The sequence below is a fragment of the Macrobrachium rosenbergii genome, chromosome 10 (assembly GCF_040412425.1).
Source record: "Macrobrachium rosenbergii isolate ZJJX-2024 chromosome 10, ASM4041242v1, whole genome shotgun sequence".
NCBI lineage: Eukaryota > Metazoa > Arthropoda > Malacostraca > Decapoda > Palaemonidae > Macrobrachium > Macrobrachium rosenbergii.
Genome location: NC_089750.1, coordinates 58,582,207 through 58,602,206, shown reverse-complemented (window position 1 = coordinate 58,602,206; position 20,000 = coordinate 58,582,207). Strand labels below are relative to the sequence as shown.

The 20,000-nt window shown below is 36.8% G+C and overlaps 2 long non-coding RNA genes across 6 annotated transcripts in view; both read right to left on the bottom strand.

The window, feature by feature from the left end:
* Window positions 1–20,000, bottom strand: part of LOC136842659 (uncharacterized) — a 542,312-nt gene that overhangs the window by 429,003 nt on the left and 93,309 nt on the right. The gene's annotated exons all lie outside the window — the stretch shown is intronic.
* LOC136843012 (uncharacterized) lies at window positions 3,996–5,074 on the bottom strand. Its single transcript, XR_010854412.1, has 2 exons — window positions 4,551–5,074; window positions 3,996–4,295 (listed from the first exon to the last, which is right to left on the bottom strand). It is a non-coding gene; the product is annotated as an uncharacterized lncRNA (long non-coding RNA).

Here is a 20,000-nt window from a genome sequence, read left to right as displayed (position 1 = left end):
GAAAAGGAACGCATTAAACACCAAATAGTAATTTACTCTCTCTCTCTCTCTCTCTCTCTCTCTCTCTCTCTCTCTCTCTCTCTCTCTCTCTCTCTCTCTCTCACTAAAGACTAAATATAATTCTGATGAAGAAAATTATAATACGGATGAATTTCAACATTTATTTTTACAAAATATATTTTCTTTGTGAAATAATAAAATCAGAAAATGTATAAACACATAAAGACTCAACATGATTGGAAGAAGCTTTTATGACATAAGTTGAATGAAATCAAACAATGTGAATAACAAATAGTTATAGAATACAGATATTTAATAAGCTGAACATAATAATCTTGACAAAACTTTTACGACAAGAATTCTAGTAATTCAGAAGTGTGTGGTATTCTCTGAAACAAGGGCGACTTATATGCGACATGATCGCAAGTTCAAATATTTTCCGCCAAAATCGACTTCTTTTATCTGGAATGTACTGCTTGCAGTCTTTTACATAAAATATGTCTGCTGGCCTTTCTTGGGCCTACGGGATGGCATGTGAGCACAGCATGTAGTCTGGGTCGCAGTTGTTTTTCTGTTAGAGACTGGATCAGAGTGTCTTTCTGTTAGCCACCTTGGCGCGTTGTTACGGTCTGTTTGGTCAGTGTCTTGTTGGAGTTATGGAGGGTACCTTTCAATCAACTGCAGAACATTGACTTAGAAAACTGTAAATATGACCCTTTCTTGCCAGTAACAAATCCATACAAGTGATAACGGTTTACTAGTATCATATCAAGCAGACGGAAAAATCGTTTTATGTACCATCTCGTGGTTTTACGGATACACTTCACAGAACTAATAAGCATGTCGTTTCTTGTCCACAATCCGCATTTTCTTATTATAGTCAACAACGCATGCAAGGTTTGCACAAATTCCCCTGGTCGACACCTTTTTCACAGTCTACCATTATATTTTCATGTACTGAAGATAACATATACACTGTCCTGTTATCCTGCCATTTTAAACCTAAATTCCATTGCAGTTTTGAGACAAATCTCAAGATTTGTTCACATCAGGAGAATTTAGGCATAAATTTCTATTTTCCGGACTGTTCCACATGCTCCTGTTTCGTTGTCGCCCAAATGCTTGAGCAGTTTTGGGCTGCAATACTCAATTATCGAAATACAGGATGTGATGTTTTCCGAGATGCAGGGCCATAAATATTTTTACCACAGAACCAGATACCCCTAGATCCTCATGTACCAATATCTCTGTATCTTTTCCAGTATAGATTATAAAATCGACAATATAATCCGTTTTGGCATCCCCAAAGTTCAAATATTCCTCCAAATCATTCTTTTATCTGGGAATGTACTGCTTGGAAACTTAGCCTTCCTTCCATAACATTAAACTTTCATCTATGCATAAATCCTGGAAAGGTTGAAAATTTTCCCGGAATTTTCTACGCACACTGTCGAGCACAGGTTTAATTTTTAGTTATTATCTGGGCTTGTTTCTGTGAATTATCAACGAAATGTAGAATACGTAGAATCTGAAGAAATCTGTCCCTTGCCATCAGCCTTCTCACTCCTTTTTGTCTCGAATGTCTCAAGCGTAGTCCAGTAATCTACGATGCGATGTTTTACTTATATGCGACATGATCCATAATCACACAAAAGGAACCATATCATTTCCTCCACAGTAACCTGAGCAAATTTTTACCCAAATACTTTGGCACTGCATCTCCTAGCGTATCAACAAGGAATCTCTGATATGGTTTGTCTCTTCAACTTAATCAGCCCCATAAATTCGTTGTCGAAAAATTCAAAAAAAATAGTCCTACTTCATTTGAATTTTCATTCACATTACATTCGACATGTAATGCCACTGCCACTGCTATCCAAATATGAAATCTCTGGGCTGGAAATTGCTGGCAGCCCGCCCACTCATCACCTGGGGTCACTTCGCTGTCTCCGCCTTCTTTTGACACCTTGGCTTTCATTTGTAGGTGGCAATTTTCGTCATTTTACTGTCGGTTGATATTTCATCACTGTCTCTTGTACCAGGATATATTATCCATTTCATTTCGCTTCTAAGTCGATTCATTTCCTTATCAGAAAATGAGTCGAGAAGAGATCTATAAAATAGTTATCCTCGTGAGAGCTCTTCTCTCCGATCTGCCGGCAGTCAACTCGGGGATGTCGTACCCTTGACCTAGCCCTGAGCATCTTGATGAAACTAATGAATTTTGGAAACGTGATTATATGAATTCACCGTATGGCAACCTGACAGACTGTTACCATATCGAAAAAGAGGCCAGTATTTCAATCATCAGTCCCTTCACATAAAAGGAAATTACCGGTGCTCGTATACGACACAACAATGTTCGGAGCAGTTTATTAAATGCGTCGTATACGTTACAACCGAAATCAAAGGGTTAATACAAAGGAAGTTCCATTCTTGCGGAAACGATTTCGACAACATTCATACCTCTAAAGAGAGACAACTATAATTTACATAATTACCCTTGTGTATCAAGACACTGACACATTTGACATTATATAGACACAAAACAACCGCCCCGTTGTAACTATCGTAATTGTCGTAATTAGACCCGCTGATTCAGCTCGGGTATAGTAATAATTAGCTCTTTGGAAAGTAATTTGGGGGAGCCCTCCCGGGAGTCTACACCCGCCCTAGCACACCTGGGGAACTACATTTGGCGGGGCTCTTTCTATACTTTATCTATTTAAAGATTGATTTCCCCTAATTTAGCTTTTCTACAAGGTTGGTCACGTAACTAGGAAGTCATTCATATCTGCTGAGATGAAGAAATGTAATTACAAGCCAATAATTAAAGTACGATCCCCCTACATTGAAAATACTTAATTTTTGAGTAGTGAATAGAAAAAGATCAATTAAAGGTTCGTTGATGGAAAGGGTGTAAGATGCATTTCTTACACTTACATTTATTTAAGTCAGAATACAGTAATGGCACAATTTTCATGGAATAAATGCTAAAATGGAACAAATTTTCACATCCGTGGAATAAATTCTTATTTACCTGAATAAATCTACATCCATGGAATAAATCCATATCCATGGAATAAATATACATCCATGGAATAAATCTACTTTTTTGGAATAAATCTACATTTTTAAATCTATATCCATGAATAAATCATATTTTCATGGATTCTAATCCATGGAATAAATATTTTTCCATGGAATAAATCTGCATCCATCAAAGTGATCTACTTTCATGGAATAAATCTACATCCATGGAATAAATCTATATCCATGGAATAAATTTCTTCCATGGGATAAATCTATATCCATGAATGGATTTAATAAAGTAAGGTTTTCCAGGAATAAATCTACTTTACATGGAATAAATCTATATCGATGGAATAAATCTACAATCATGGAATAAACCTTATTTCCAAGGTATAAATCTACATCTCTAGAATAATCTGGTATCCATGGAATAAATCTACATCCATGGAACAAATCTACTCGACGTGCAACACAGCCTAATACGAGCTCCTGTTTATTCTTACTTTCAAGATTATATAATAATTAAATAAAACTTTAAGATACAAGGATGAAATCATATATCGCGTCTCTCTTTCGGTGTTTATCTTATCAAGAGTTTGTTGTTACCAGAAAAACTTGCAGTAGAACGTGCGAAGTGTATAGGTTACCGAAGATCTCGGCTCTAGAGATTGCACGGTAGTGATTGAAAATGTTGAGTGTATACAAACTGCCTGGACCTCCATCCCAGGAACTCAAAGAACTTAACCTAAGTAAATAGAACTAATGTAATGTATATGTATATATACATATTATCTATATACAGTATATATACATACATATATATTATCACAGGTATAGCCGAGCAACTTACTACCTTTCTCTTACCTGAGATATCTCTGCATCCAACTGGGGGCTACACTTGTAAAAAGATCAATGGACTTCAAGTCAAAATAACTTAAGTGGGTCTTAAGGGAAATTCAACGTTTCACTTAATAAGTTATAATTTCATAAATCGGAAGAAACATACACAGGAGTTTTTAACCACTAGCTCCGTGGCACCATGATTATCTTAGTTTAATAAAGCAATAGTGCCACAGCAAGGCAGATATACTATGAAGAAACCTCTAAGGTTAAATTGAAATAATAAGGATAATGCAGCATATGTTACATAAAATAAATTAATCTTCAGATTTCAAATCTTGAGGGACTCTTCTCAAAGTTGATAGATGAGGGGAAGAGGCACCGTGGGAGCAGGCAAGTACACAGCAACACGATCACCTATTCTGCAATACAGAACAGCACTATCACTTCGATTGCTACAGCAAATAAAACGTTTAATTTGGAATGCTGAAGGCTGAGAGGGAGAATCATTCAAACTCAAATGGAATGCAAGAAACACTTATGTTTTACGTTACACAAGTAAAGATAATACCACTTCGCTGAGGCTCCTAAGGAGATTGCAAGGGAGTGAATATAAGAGAGCAATTGAAATACATTAAAAGAATATGTGCCGAACAACTTCACAATCCACATTGTACCTTAGTCTTTGGACGAGACGTCTTGAGAGTAAACCAGACTTGTCTTTGATAACGGGGTCTTTTGGCAGTGACTGTGTGGGGAGCCGGGGGGGGGGGGGGGCGGAGTGCCAACTGACAAGCAGTTTGTCTGTGCAGCTGGTGTGTCACAAACTGACTGGGACCTCCGGTCTGACGTCCTTATATGTCCCTGGTTCCCAACTTTTCTCCAGATGGCTGGCTTGGATCAATTGTGGACAAATCCCGTTACTCGCCCAGTGATGCCCCAGCGTCCATGTTTTCGGTTTGTGCCTGGAGAAGGAAGCGTACAGCAGCACAAAGGTTTTGGCAGTGAGGAATACGATGGTGGGGCCATTACAGTTGGAGAGGGGTGGAGGGAACCAAGTGTTATGGGAGCCGTAGCAAATCGCTAATGGGCTAAGAGTATACTCCTGTTTTTCTACTTGTGTGGTCCGATTTTATATTTATCACAAATTTGTATGATTTTATACGTGGAGAGCTATGCACGAACGTTCAAATTCATGAATGGTCATGTAATATATAAATATATATATATATATATATATATATATATATATATATATATATATATATATATATATGTGTGTGTGTGTGTGTGTGTGTGTGTGTTGTTTGTATACGTATATTTCACCATACCTTTAGAATAACTTACAAAGCCAGGTGAATAAAATAAATACATCTATCGCCAATGCCTTTTGGGTTTGATACAGAAGAAACAAGGGCTTATCAATTCAGCCATCAATAGTGATACTAGCCCATTTCAACTCTGCTGAACATGTTCATGTCGAATTTGATTCTCTACTTAGCATCGAAATCAACCCATCTATTGTATGATAGCTGATTACCAAGTTTGTAAGACTTGGTTATTTATCATAGTTTTGTCACTTATACATGAAATTATTAAGCGTTAAATACTCCTTTATATCGAATTCACTATACCTTGGGAATAACTTAGCCATGAAGGGAATGCATCTGGAAGTCGCTGGAGGATACTGTCGAGTGTTCGAGTCACTTAGATGCCAATCTATTAATCACTTATAATTCCCCTTCGGTGATATTCCCGAAGCAGCGCAAATTGGATATCAAACGACAATTGTCGCTTAATGTTTATATTATATATATATAATATATATATCATATATCTGGAAGTCATAGAGCTGGAAAGCTATAGTACTATCAAGGGGGCACCCAGGAAAAGGCAGCAATACATAAAAGCAACGCCTTCAAGACTGTAATATACAATAAAATATAACTTAAACCTTATAAGAAAAACACACTTTTAAGTTATATTTTATTGTAAATTACAGCCTTGAAGATGCGATGAGAGATTGCGAAACGCCGTCGGCAAAATAAACTGTTGTTTTTATGTACGTGCTGCCTTTTCCTGGATGCCCCCTTGATAGCTACATACATACATACATACATACATACATACATACATACATACATACATACATACATACATACATATATATATATATGTGTGTGTATATATATATATATAATATATATATATATATTTACATATATATATATATATATATATTGATATATAAAAATATATATAATATATATATATATATATATATATATATATATATATATATATATATATATATATATATACTGTATATATATATATATATATATATTATTTCTATAAAAGATTTATTATTTTTTCCCATTTTTATATTTCTCATTTATATTATTATCTAAATCTTCAATATTATTATTTTGTAATTATTTTTCATGGGGCGGTACATTGCCCAGGTGGCCCCCAACCCTGGATCCGCTAGTGCACATACCTATTTATACCGCATCAGCGTCAAAGTTACTAGCATTTCACTAAGTAAATAAAGCCTAAGCACGAAAATACAAAATTATCAATTCAGAATATCTAAGGATTCCTTAAGGACTCGAGTCTCGCCTTTAAACGAAAAAGACAAATCATTTTGGCGAATTTTCTCGCCCCTTAAAAAAAAGTGAAATCCTGAAGTTGAGTTAAGATCACTCTCGACAACCCATAGAAACTGAAGACTCATCGTTTGCGCAACGTTGTTGTCTTTGCGCAATCCCGCCTGTGAGATTCATTTCGAGAACGTGTTTTGCATGACAATGGTACTTCGAAGAACTTCTTCGTTTTTCATCTGAACAAAAGGTGCGTTATTTTGTCTTTGTTCGATTTCAGAACAAGGAAGATGTTTCAAATTCACGGCCGTTTTTAATTATTCTTATGGTTTTCGTACATATTCGTTGATTCTGGTGACGTGTTGCCTAATGTAATGAAGTACAACGCATAAATACATGCATATGTGTGAATATAAACATGTATATATATATATATATATATATATATATATTAATATATATATATATATATATATATATATATTTTCAAATATTAATAATACCCAATTCATTATACCTTGAGAATAACTTGAAGGCAAAAGGAATTATGACTGATACCTGCTTCTTAGCCAGCCAGGATTCGAAACATGGTTAGGCCTAAAAACAACGTTATACAGTGACTTCGACTACCTTGCTAACAAAAAAAATACGTATTCGTGAATAATACATGTATATATTTATATATATATGATGTATATACATACACATATGTAAACATATATAATGTATGTGTATGAATTACAAGACACAGAAAGCATAAAATCCAGAGTCCTAGAATTCTGAATGTGTTGCAATTGCTCCATTTTAAAGTAAAGGAGAATCGTAGTTGATTTGTTTAAGAAGAGAAAATGTTTCTGGACGTGATGGGACAAACAGGTAAAGTAATGAAAATAGTATGTGTCTTTGCAGGACTGGGAAGGACAAAGATTGAATAGCGTTTAGGATAGATAAAAGTTCTGTCCTAGGCAAACGTGGATGAAAGAGAGTAAGAAATACAGGTTCGTCTGGATAAGGCTGAGTTTAGCATTAACGTGGGGATACATGGAAGTGTTGAAAAGGTTAGCATAGAATAGACTAGTCTTTTTGACATGTGTTGGTCATGTGGGGAGAATGGAGGCCGATGAGTTTGTGAAAAGAGCATAATCCTAATTATATAATGAAAGTGTCAGAAATAAAGATCTTGAATATGTATATATAAATAAATATATATATATATATATATATATATATATATATATATATATATATATAGGGAAATATAAAGCCTATACTAATATATATGATATATATACATATATATTATTATATACATACATACATACACAAACACACACACACACACATACACAAACATACAATATAATGTTATATATATATATATATATATATATATATATATATATATATATATATATATATCAATATAATATACAGTATATACATAATAAGCTCAAAATAAACAAGCACCTCAAATTGTTAGCATTTATTTCTGTATATGATGCAGTTCAAAGGCAATTCCTTTCCTCCTTTTGACTTGTTTGTGTGTTAAGCAGTTGAGTAATCTGGACGGACTTTGTTTGTTTGTAAATGGCCTAATAGTAAATTTTTCAAATAAAACAAAATTTTTTTTCTTGTAAGAGCTTTTTCTTTCTCTGCATCACTCTGCTCCCAAAATGTTTAAGTACACATAAAGCTATTTGCCATACTGTCGTTTCTTGTCAAGCCTTTTATGCAGTTTCAGCTGATAAACACACTGACACACACACATACACACACATACATAAATATATATATATATATATATATATATATATATATATATATATATGTATGTATATATATATATATATATATATATATAAATATATATATATATATATATATATATGTATATATATATATATATATATATATATATATATATATATATATATATATATATATATATTATTATAGAAGACTAAAGTATTGGACAATAAATCGTAATATTCAGAAGCTTGCCAGTGCACAAAATAGCAGTGGGTAGTGCAGTGAGTGTGGAAACTTTTGAGTTGCTAAAAAGCCTTTCGTATAGGGTTTAGAATTGTTTGGAAGTTTTTTGAACACTTTCATCCACTGATATTTTTGTAGCATTGCTGTGTTTTTCTGTGCAGTAACCCCTTGCTAGTAGACTGTTTAACATATAAATAAATATATATATATAGTGTGTGTGTGTTTGTGCATTATATAAAAATTTATACAGAGTATATATATATATATTATATATATAAAGGCATTTAATAAATATATATATATAACATATAAATATGTATATATATATATAAATAATTCTTAATATGAAATAGTTTGTCTAATTAAAAAGTTTTGATGTTGTTTGATGTTTAAACTATTATTTTTGTATGAAATCTTCTGCATGTTTGACGTGGGAGGATGGATTAAGGTTCTTAAAAAACCTATAACAAGAAAGAATTTGATAATTTGTACATAAAAAGCCCTGCTGGATATTATGGGGCGTAAAGCCCATCTTTATGTGTTTTCAAGGCCGTAAAAATAGGGGAGAGGGTTGATTACCTGAATGTCTCTGAAAGAATTCTATGTCTTTTTGACACCCCTAATGGTTCTAACTGATTTGTTAAACTGAGCAAAAAATAAATGATGTGGGATCTTTCGTTAATTTGTCGTAGGTCTAAAATCGTTTAGAAGTTCTTGAACTTTATTGATGTATGTCTCTTGTTTTCAAGAGAACTATTTTTCCCGTCTTTGTCAGATTTTGTGATGATGATATCCCCCAGTTTTGTTAAAAAAAGAATGCATTTTGGAATCTTTTCGGAGCGATTTTTTGTTATTTGCTCCAAGACATTTAACAAAAATGCCTTTGAGAGACATAAAAACTATATTTTCTTGTCATAGTTGTTTTTTTTTGAATGAAAATGTTTATCAAAAGCAACTAAAATTAAATTACTCTCATAACCAGGTTTTATCAGCGAATGAAACTCCCAAGATTTAAAACGGTCTGTTCTTCTGCAACTGATGAGGGGATGGTTAAAATATTCACTGATTATTGGGAAGGCCAAGATTATTCTACGCTGTTCCTAATCAGTCTTTTTAATTTGTAGCACAAATTTCTGGAGTGGGACTCACTGTAAATTTCAATAAACCTGATAGCTTTAAAATATAATAAAGATATCTGTACATACCATATTGAAACTATCCATAAGACATGAGGAGAGAATGAAAGAGAAGAATAAATAAACAATGCTTGTATGTTTGTATTATTTTCCATGTAAGCTATTTTCATTTGTAAACAATGGCTGTCCAAAGGGCAAATCATCGATCACTGTCCGTTCCATACTTAGACTTCTTTATATTATTTAATCTCTGTATAATTAGCAAACTTTAACAAAATACAGTCGCAAATTACCTGCATAAGGATTATTAAAAATTTATGGTCGTTTTAATATTAAGCAAACAAACCTACAAATAAATAATAAAGTCAACGATAGACATCTCGTATCATAAAGTACCTATATAACAATTCCTTTAATAAAAATATCACTCAGTTCATTTTCTGTTTTGTTTAATATTTTCATGACATATAGTAAGTAAAAAATAAATAAGAGTTGTAAATACTGGGGTAGGGGATAAATACAAATTAACCTCCAGTCAGATGTTGGCTATATACTGGCCGCCCTATTTTGAAATTATACTTTGTATGCTAAACTTAATTCATTACAGCATTTGATACATTGCATATAGTAAGAGTTGAAAATTAATTAAAATTTTCTATAATTCATTAATTACTTATACTATTATTTTCCTTCATTCACATGGCTATATACGTTATAGAATAGTATATTTTATATATATATATATATATATATTATTGTTTGTATATTTTATTTTATAAATATAAATATATCTTAGCCCTCAACTAGGCCCTTCCCCCGATGGATTGCCAGCTACGCCGCTGCAAGAGTCAAAATTCTAAAACGGGAAATCTCTAGATCCATCATAATGTCTTTTATCTGGCTGGTTGTTTGGTAAAAGAGTCACTTAAAAACATTAATATTTCCAAGACGAAAGAAAAACCCATTTCACGCAATGTAAATATTGTCAACATTTTTATATGATGACGATAGACTTGATCACTCATGCACATTTTCAAGTCACTGGAAAAATAAACGATTCGTCACTTTTATCAAGACATGCTGTCAGTTCGGACACTGGCCGTCAGGAAATAATTATGCGGTACAGAAAAGGAATGGCACTGCTTATCTCTTTCCGATATTCTTTATTCTTTGCACTTTTCTCCGTATCTATCTATAATGGCTGAATTGGGAAGACTGCCATTTATAGACTCCTGAGGTTCATCCATCATTTTGTGTAAAGATCACGGACTAATATTTACCTTAATTGTCCGATTCAGCTGTTGAAGCTTGAACGATTGACTGTATTTAAATAGTATTTCAAAAAAATATTATTTGTTTTATTCCTTCAGCCACCACTGCTAGGTATATGTGTTTAAAAAGTCTAGATTAAAAGAATTATTATATATTGTCTTAGCTTCAAACCTTATTCCAGTAAAATACCTAGGATTTAGGTAAGCAAAATCAGGTTAAATCTAGGATGCTTTTGTATCAGCCTTAAGATATAGGTGGTTTGGAAGAACATTTCCTTCCTAATCAAATTCATCTCAAATATTTTGTTACAGGTTAATAACCCTTAACTGGCGACCTTGTTGCTAATTAACGTCTGTCTTTGAGGTTAACTTTTGGCTTCAAGTGGCAGTTACGTGTAATCTTGGTTTGCAGGGTCGTAAAAATTACGTAAATTGAATAATACAACAATTGCAAGACCTCTCACACGTAACATTGGCGACCTTGCCAGGATCTAAAGTACATTTTAGAGAAAGAATCTGGAGAAAAGGAAATTAAAATTACATTAATTCCAAAAATAAAAGTCAGATATCGAACTCCATTTCATTCTTCCAAACAAGGAACGAGGCATAATAATAAGCAGTAAAGAGAATAGTTATAATAACAAGTGTAGCGAGAATTAGCGTAGGGAAGGGTGCGTCGAGAGCAGAGTCATAATTTATAACGTTTAAGACAAGGACATTTTACCGTGTTCGGATTGTGAGTCAAGTCGTTCAAGTAACGAATTCAAAGGCCGAGAATCGCGGAGCCCAGTTTCATGTACACAAAGTAATTTAGAAATCGCGTCGGCAATTCCGATCGTTATTGTTTGCATATAGCGGAATCATTCAAAAAACCGTGTCAGTGAAGTAGCAAACGAACTGAAATAGTAATTTTACAATAAAGGTACCGTTAACAACGTAAATTTACGCAGGGCAAATCAGCATTTCTCTTTTCATTCTTTTGTTTAATGTCCGGTGAGGAATACGATAACAAAAGACACAAAGTTGTTTGGTAATTTAGTTTTCCATCCGTAACGTAAAACGCTATGCATGATTGGTATATTTAAAGTAAAATCTGGATACCTGCATTTGTTTCGTTGTTTTTTTGAATTTGTTTGAAAAGAAAATACCCGCCATCTTGGATTCCTCCGCCGTGTTCGCATTGTTTTAATTGTTTGTTTGTAGAGGACCAGCCATTTTTTTGAGCGGCTTGTTTTGAAATTTAGGCCTAACGGGACCTTGGCCGCCATCTCAAGACCTTGTTATTGTCATTCTCTGTTGTGACTCTGCTCCCAGCCACTCTTGGGGCATATTTTTTTTTTTTAAGTAGTTACCCACCTCCTAATATCTTAGCTAGACAAAAAAAAAAAAAAAGATAATTTAGGCAGGGAAAGATAGGCCTTAGTTAGGTAGTAATAACAAGTTCCTATACAAATACCTACTATAAAAATCATATAAAGAAAATTTAAAATTTTACGATAAACTTTTGTGACGTCGGCTCCCCAGGAAAATTAAGATAATAAAGTAATCCCTAAGGAAGCCAAGACGACGCATCTATATCATTTTATTAAGATCCATGCCATTGTGCATGTATAAAATCTTTGTTTACATGTTCTCAAGCAGCAAGAAATTAGCTGATTGAAAATCTCTCTCTCTCTCTCTCTCTCTCTCTCTCTCTCTCTCTCATTCAAGTAAGCATTCCTAACCTAAGTGTACGTGACCCTCTTCAAAGAAAGAACGGCCGACACTAGGCTAATTAATTCGAATACAATAAACCAAATAAAAGAAACACCTCTGTCCCACAATAGATGAGGACAAGTTAAGAGTAATTACAATACAGTGATAAACTGTCGGTCACGAGTGAGGCCTGCTATCCAGACCGAAGCAAACAGTAGTTTTCACCCTCTGAAAAAGAAGGGGCCAGCACTGGGGCCAGTACTGGGACCAGCCACTCACGAGGATCTTTAAGAAAAAAAAAAAAAACCCAAATTCACTTTATTCCACAGTGCCAATAATTTGCAGCACTGTCATCACTTGAATAGCTTACTTTTCTCTCTCTCTCTCTCTTTTTACCTTCCTTTTCTCTCTCATTCGATTGTTGCACTCTGCAGGGGTGTAGAGTGCCTTTCCTCCCATATAGCCTAGTTGGACTCCAGTAGAGGGTCCCTAGGAACACATTGGCACCATAAGTGCCACTAAAAAATCCAGAAAAATAAATAAAACAAAAACCAAAGGGAACACAGAAGAGAAAGTTCTTCTGGAACCTAACCTGCACCAGTGCCTAGGGATACTGAGTGCCACCAGTGTGACCTGTACACGGCACACCCAAACTACAGTGCCACCTTTTGAAAGGGTGCCACGTCATTGAAGAGACACTTCCTCGCTGCCCAAGTACGCCCGTCGACCCGGTTAGACGCCCTTCCCACCAGAACCATGGCAGCAGAGCATTATAAAACCTTCCTGGGGCTGGGGACGGCGGCAGGTCTCACCGGCTCGGAACTTACCACCTGGGGTTAAGGAGCAAGTGGACGACTTGGCCAAGCGGGAGAAGGAAGAAAGACTCGAGCAGAGGAAGTATGAAGCCGAGCAGAGGAAGTATGAAAGAAGAACGAAGGGTGTATGAAGCCGAGCAAAGGCAATATGAAGAGGAAAGAGAAGAAAGAAGGAGACAGCATGAGTTAGCCTGCAAGGAAACTGAGTTAGCCCTAAAGGAGAAGGAGCTCGAGCTTGAGAGAGCGAAAATGGAGAATGCCGAAGCTATGGCTAGCCATCAAGCCTCCAGTCCTACACCTGCTGCATCAAACGCTCCAATTTCGAGCATCAATTCCCTAGTCCCCAAGTGGACTGAGGACGAGCCAGAAGCATGGCTGGAGGAGATCGAGGCTCTTTTCGATAACTACAGCACCACGGAGACGGAGAGAGCCTTAATACTAGCCAAGCATATGGAGGGAAAAGCCAAGGCAGCGCTTAAGCTCACTGGAGAAGAGCCAGAGAGGCAACATGGCGGAAGTTCGTAGAGTCATTACAAAGGCCTACGAGATAACCCCAGAAAAATGGAGACAACGGTTCCGAGGTCTTGCCAAGGAAGTCGGCTGGTCTTGGACGGAATGGGCATGTCACAAAACCCAGTCCGATGCACGCGCTGGTTCGACTCCTTGGCCTGCACGACGTTTGAGGATCTCTTCAATCGGACCATGCTAGAAGACCTTTTCCAATGTGTGCCAGGGCCCCTTGCAGTATATCTTAACGATAAACAGCCCTCCACACTTATGGAAGCTTGTCGCATGGCTGATTCGTGGGAAACCTTCAATCAGTCGCATAGCACCTCTCAGAAGCGAATCATCCCTCCGCCTACCTCTCGAACTCCACTCGCCCGAAGAATGGACTGCCTAGCAAGACCCTGTGCAACTATTGCAAGAAGGGGGCCACGCTGAAGCTGAGTGCCGATACAAACTCGGCACTAATAAGCAGCCTAACCCTACCAGCCAGAACTCCGCTCCCGATTCATCCGCTCAGCCCTCTCCTCCAACAGTTACTGCAGGCCACCGAGCCCATCCAAAAGGCCCGTGCAGATCCTGTGGGGCTGCTAGCCACTACAATGCTGGATCTCCGGCCTGTCCACATCATGTCCCCACCACCAAATTTGTCAACCTAATCAGCACTTCATTTTCTGCTGCTGGTCCGCACCGGATCCTTTACCCCGAGAGACTGGAAACCCAGTTCATCTCGGTGGCCCCTCTTCAGAGCACTAGCCTGCCAGTGACCCTTCGGTCACAGTAGACACTGCGGCAGACATTAGCCTGATCACTAGGGCCCAAGTGCCAGCCAGTGCCATGGTTGACGAAGAAACGGTGGGAAATGAAGTGGATAGAGGGCCACACCATCACCGTTCCTACTGTCCAACTCCAGGTTATGACACCTTGGGCACGATACCCCACCGCCTTGGCGTGGTAGGTGGAATTCGGCCCGGAGTGGTCTTCTTGTTGGGTCGGGATCTTCTCTGCGAAGCCCGTCACCAACGCCACTCCGCAGCCACGTTACCTCCTCCACAGAGGCCACATGTAAAAACTCTCAACCATGACAAACCTCCACCTTCCGCCCACCAAAGTGGTCCATGGAAGGGGCATAAACCAAACTTATTTCAGGCCTAGCCCTCTCCAATCGCGAAGGGCTGGCCCACCAAGAGGTCCTCCCCCGCGAAGAGATTCAGGAGGAGCAGTACCGCTGCAGGACGTGCAAGCGGGCAGACCACTCCACAAATTGGGAGGGCTGCCCAAACAAGCAACGCCCAGCGGACGCCCCGAACAAAACTCTACCGAGAGGCTACGATCTCCTGCTGGGCAGGAATCTCTGCGCAGCCAAACCCAAGTCGTCCGAGAGGTATTGCACCTCGGACCCCTTGTCAGGCATGCCTGACCCTCAACTGCTGCCAGTGCCACTTGCGAGCACTGAGCAGTGCCAGACTCCGTCCCGCCACGGACGTTGAGCTACCAATGGAAAAGGCCCCTATGCCGGGTCTAAATCATGAGGCGAATCCTCCTCCGGGAGATTTAGGATTCCCCATGCAGTTGATCATCGCGACTGGAGAGCCTCCAGCACCCGAAACTTCTTCTTTGCAAGATTCTTCTTTGCAAATTTGAATCCAGGGATGAACCCCTGGAGGATCGAAATGGTACCCCTCCCTTGGAAGACCAGGAACTGGCATCCTCGGACGCAGAAGTCGAGATCGCTCTCGCTCCGGTTGTCGCAGCAGCCGGAGTAGGAGTCCTCCGCAGCTTTTGCAGTTGCCCCTGACTTCGCGCCCGCTAGCCCTTCTGGCCTGTCCTGGAGTCGGTGCTCTCATCACCTGCTAGGCCAGCTACTGATAGGCCTTGGAGGAAACCGAAGAAGAAGAAGAAGGGGCGGAAGAGAGCCCAGTAGTTGCCGAGCTATAAGCTCATCCTGGCACTAGTGCCCTCTCGGCACAGTGCCCTAACATCTAAGAGTGATCCTGGCCCCTTGCCCAGAGAAGGTAGCCAGTGTGATCTCTTCCTTTTATTTGTACCTAGCCTAGGCCACCTTAAAGTACAGTACATCAATTTAGTAACCTTGTTCTTTCCACTTACCACCGAGCCGCAGTAATCATGTAAGTAGCCTAACTAATTTCAGTAATCTTAACTATTGTGAAACGAGCCACGATGCTCGTGACACGCATGGCCTAAGACCTCAGTGAGGCACCCATTTATCATATGAGGCAACCCTCATGAATTAACTAGTAAATTTTAATTGTATTAAACATAAACCATGTTGTAATTTAGTTAGAATATTAACTCTTATGTTGGTGCTACGGTCGGGTTAGGATAGGTTAGGCTAGGGAATATCATAGAATGTACCACTAGGCTAGGTCTAAAACACATCATGATTGTAGGAGGTAGCCTATAATAACCGTGAGCACCTTCTAGTACTATTAGAATTAGGTTAAGTAGTGATTATAGCTCATATCCTATCTAGGGTTAGGTAGTTCTGTAGCTAGGTAGGCTAACCAGGACTAATCTGCTCAGGGAAGGAGAGTAACCTACGAGAGGCGAACAGCTTGTTTAGTATAGACCTTCACGCCCGAAAAGGGAGTGAAGGCCCTCTTAAAGGGGGAGCTTTTATAAATATTTACTGCTGTTCGCCCTCGAACATTTAGGGATAGAAATATCAGCCTGACTGAGACAGGAAATTGCTTTGTCCCACGCTAGAGAGCGTCTTCAGTTCAAACTTTAACATCCGTTGGAGAAATAGGTAGCATTTAGGCATTTAACCCCGCGATAGGCTGGAAAGTTTGTAAACAAAATATGTTAGGGCATTAGGGACCTGGTCCTCAGGTCCTTTTTCGCCTCAATGACCCCTAGTTATGGTGGCCCTGTTTTTATTCTAAGAACGATGCCTTTGTCCTGGTCGGATTGCCCGGGCTAAGCCCTCCTCTGGCGGGAACGAGGCGAGGTCGGGAGACTGAGAGAGATTCCAGCGGTCACTGAACCAGGGTGACGCTGACGTGTCGAACGATATTCTTTATTCTTTATTACTTTCTCTCCACGTCTATCTTAATTAGTGAATTGGGAAGACTGCCAGAATACGACTCCTCTGAGGTCCCTCGTTTTGCGCAGCGACTCGACATTCACGGTAAGTCCGATTCTTTGTTGAAGCTTCGTCGATTGACTAGTACTTTTCTGTATTTCACATTTTTTCTTTGTTTTCTTCCTTCAGCCACCACTTAGGGTATATGTGTTTACAAAGTCTAGATTAAGCCTAATTATTATATTGTTAGCTTCAACCCCGTTATTCCAGTAAAATACCTAGGATTTAGGGTAAGCAAAATCAGGTTAAATCTCGATGCTTTTGTATGCCTCGCGTCCGAATGTTTGGAAGAACCGTTGCATTTAAAATCAAATTCATCTCAAATATTCTTTGTTAAGGTTAATAACCCTTAACTGGCGACCTTTGGCTAATTAACGACTGTCTTTGAGGTTAACTTTTGGCTTCAAGTGGCAGGTTACGTGTAATCTTGGTTTGCAGGGCCGTAAAATTACGTAAATTGAATAATACATGATCAACAAGACCACACGTAACAATATATATATATATATATATATATATATATATATATATATATATATATATATATATATATATATATATATATATATATATATATATATATATATATATATATATATATGGTAAGTATATATATATATATATATATATATATATATATATATATATGTATATATATATATATATATATATATATATATATATATATATATATATATATATATATATATATATATATATATATATATATATATATATATATATATATATATATATATGGTACAGACTAAATATATATATATATATATATATATATATATATATATATATATATATATATATATATACATATATATATATATATATATATATATATATAATAGATGAATGTCTTTTCCTGTAATACTGCAGTGTAATATGAATATAAGAAGGCCCATAAAAACACTATTTAATGGGGATTGAAACCATATATTTCGGGCACTAGCTTTAAAATCTTTGTTCATCTTAGAATATGGACAGGTGAAAGTTACAATGGTATATATACAAAAACATAAAGGTGTGGCCCCAGGCCTCCGATGTTATGGAGGTGGCGTTTCTTAAGAGGGAGGAGAATGACCAAATTCCCTAGTGGTTTTTAGGCCTCATTAGCTCCCGTTTGGCGATGGATCTGGCGGTCGCGTTTCCTGGGTCATCTTCTTCAGGAGGGTTTGAGGATTAAACTGTCGATGTCATCCGATTTCCAATGTCACTCTTGGCATAGATAAAACTTTAAAACTTATCAACCTCTGTGTAACTAACAACGTGTTTTCTTTCAATGGCAATTTTTACAAACAAAATTTTTGTAGCATGGGAAGTCCCTATCACCCCTTCTAGCAAACTTGTACATGGAATATTTCGAAACAGAACTTTTGTCGTCTATCAAACCCCATAATATGATCTGGCTTAGATACGTAGATGATATCTTTACTTTCTGGGACAATAGCTGGGGGACTTTAATGAATTTTTTAATAGGCTAAATTTATTAGTTCCGACCATAAAATTTAAAACAAAATGGGAAAAGGACAAAAACTGCCGTTCTGAGATGTACTGATCATAAGAAAACAGAACAGGTATGCATTTACAGTATATAGAAAACCCACCTTCGCTGTCTCCTACATTCATTTCTTAAGCTACCACGACGTCTCCGTAAAAATCATGGTAGGGTGCAACTTATTCTCAGAGGACTTAGGATATGTTCAAATGAGTACCTGGATAAAGAATGTTTAACACGATCCGCCAACACCTCACGCAACTGCTATATCCACCACACATTATCGAGAGGGCTATTAACAAAACGAATAAAATATACTATAAAGGTCCCACTCACAACAGACAAATAGATTTCAACAACAAAATAAAGCTTCCGTTATTTATGAAAACATCAAAAAAAGGCCTCCGAACAACTCAGGCCTAAAAATCCTTTTCATTTTCCATTATCCCAAATCCATCGGGAGTTCGCTTTCGTTAACGTATACTTAAATAACAAAAGGGAAGAAGCTTTTACAAGATACCGTGTAGTAATTGTCAGGACATCTACGGTAGGCGAGACAGGTAGAGCGCCAGAAAGAATAACAGAGCACAAAAGATCAGTACGTTACGCTATCGGAGAGTTCAAGGAATTTTCCTACATATCAGAAATACAGGGCATGTCATTAACTGGAGTAAACAGTTGGTTTTCAAAAGTAGCTGTCCGTACAAAAGAAGGATGCTGGAATCTGCTATCATCAATCAAACCAACAATATGAACCTGTCAGGAGGACATTGGAAATCGGATGACATCGACACAAACCTCAAACCCCTCCTGAAGAAGATGACCCAAGAAACGCGACTGCCAGATCCATGTTTAAACGGGAGCTAATGAGGCCAAAAACCATTAGGGAATTTGGTCATTCTCCTCCTTCTTAAGAAACGCCACCTCCATAAATCGGAGGCCTAGGGCCACACCTTTATATTTTTGTATATATACCATTGTAACTTTCCACCTGTCCATATTCTACCAGTGAACAGAGGCACAGAAGCTAGTGCCTGAAATATATGGTCTCAACATTTAAATAGTGTTTTATGGGCCTTCTTATATTCATATAGATAGATATAAAATAATACATATATATATATATATATATATATATATATATATATATATATAGTATATATATATATATATATATATATATATATATATATATATATATATATATATATATATATATATTTACAGATTCCAGAAACTTATATATATATATATATATATATATATATATATATATTTATACTGTATATATATAATATATTAATATTATATATATATATATATATATATTTATAAACTTATATATATATATATATATATATATATATATATATATATTCATATAATCACTTTATATATATTTACAGATTCTAAAACACAATTGCATTTTTCTTTCTAAAACAAACAAACAACACATAAACACAAGTTCACACACACATACAATGATACAAAGTAT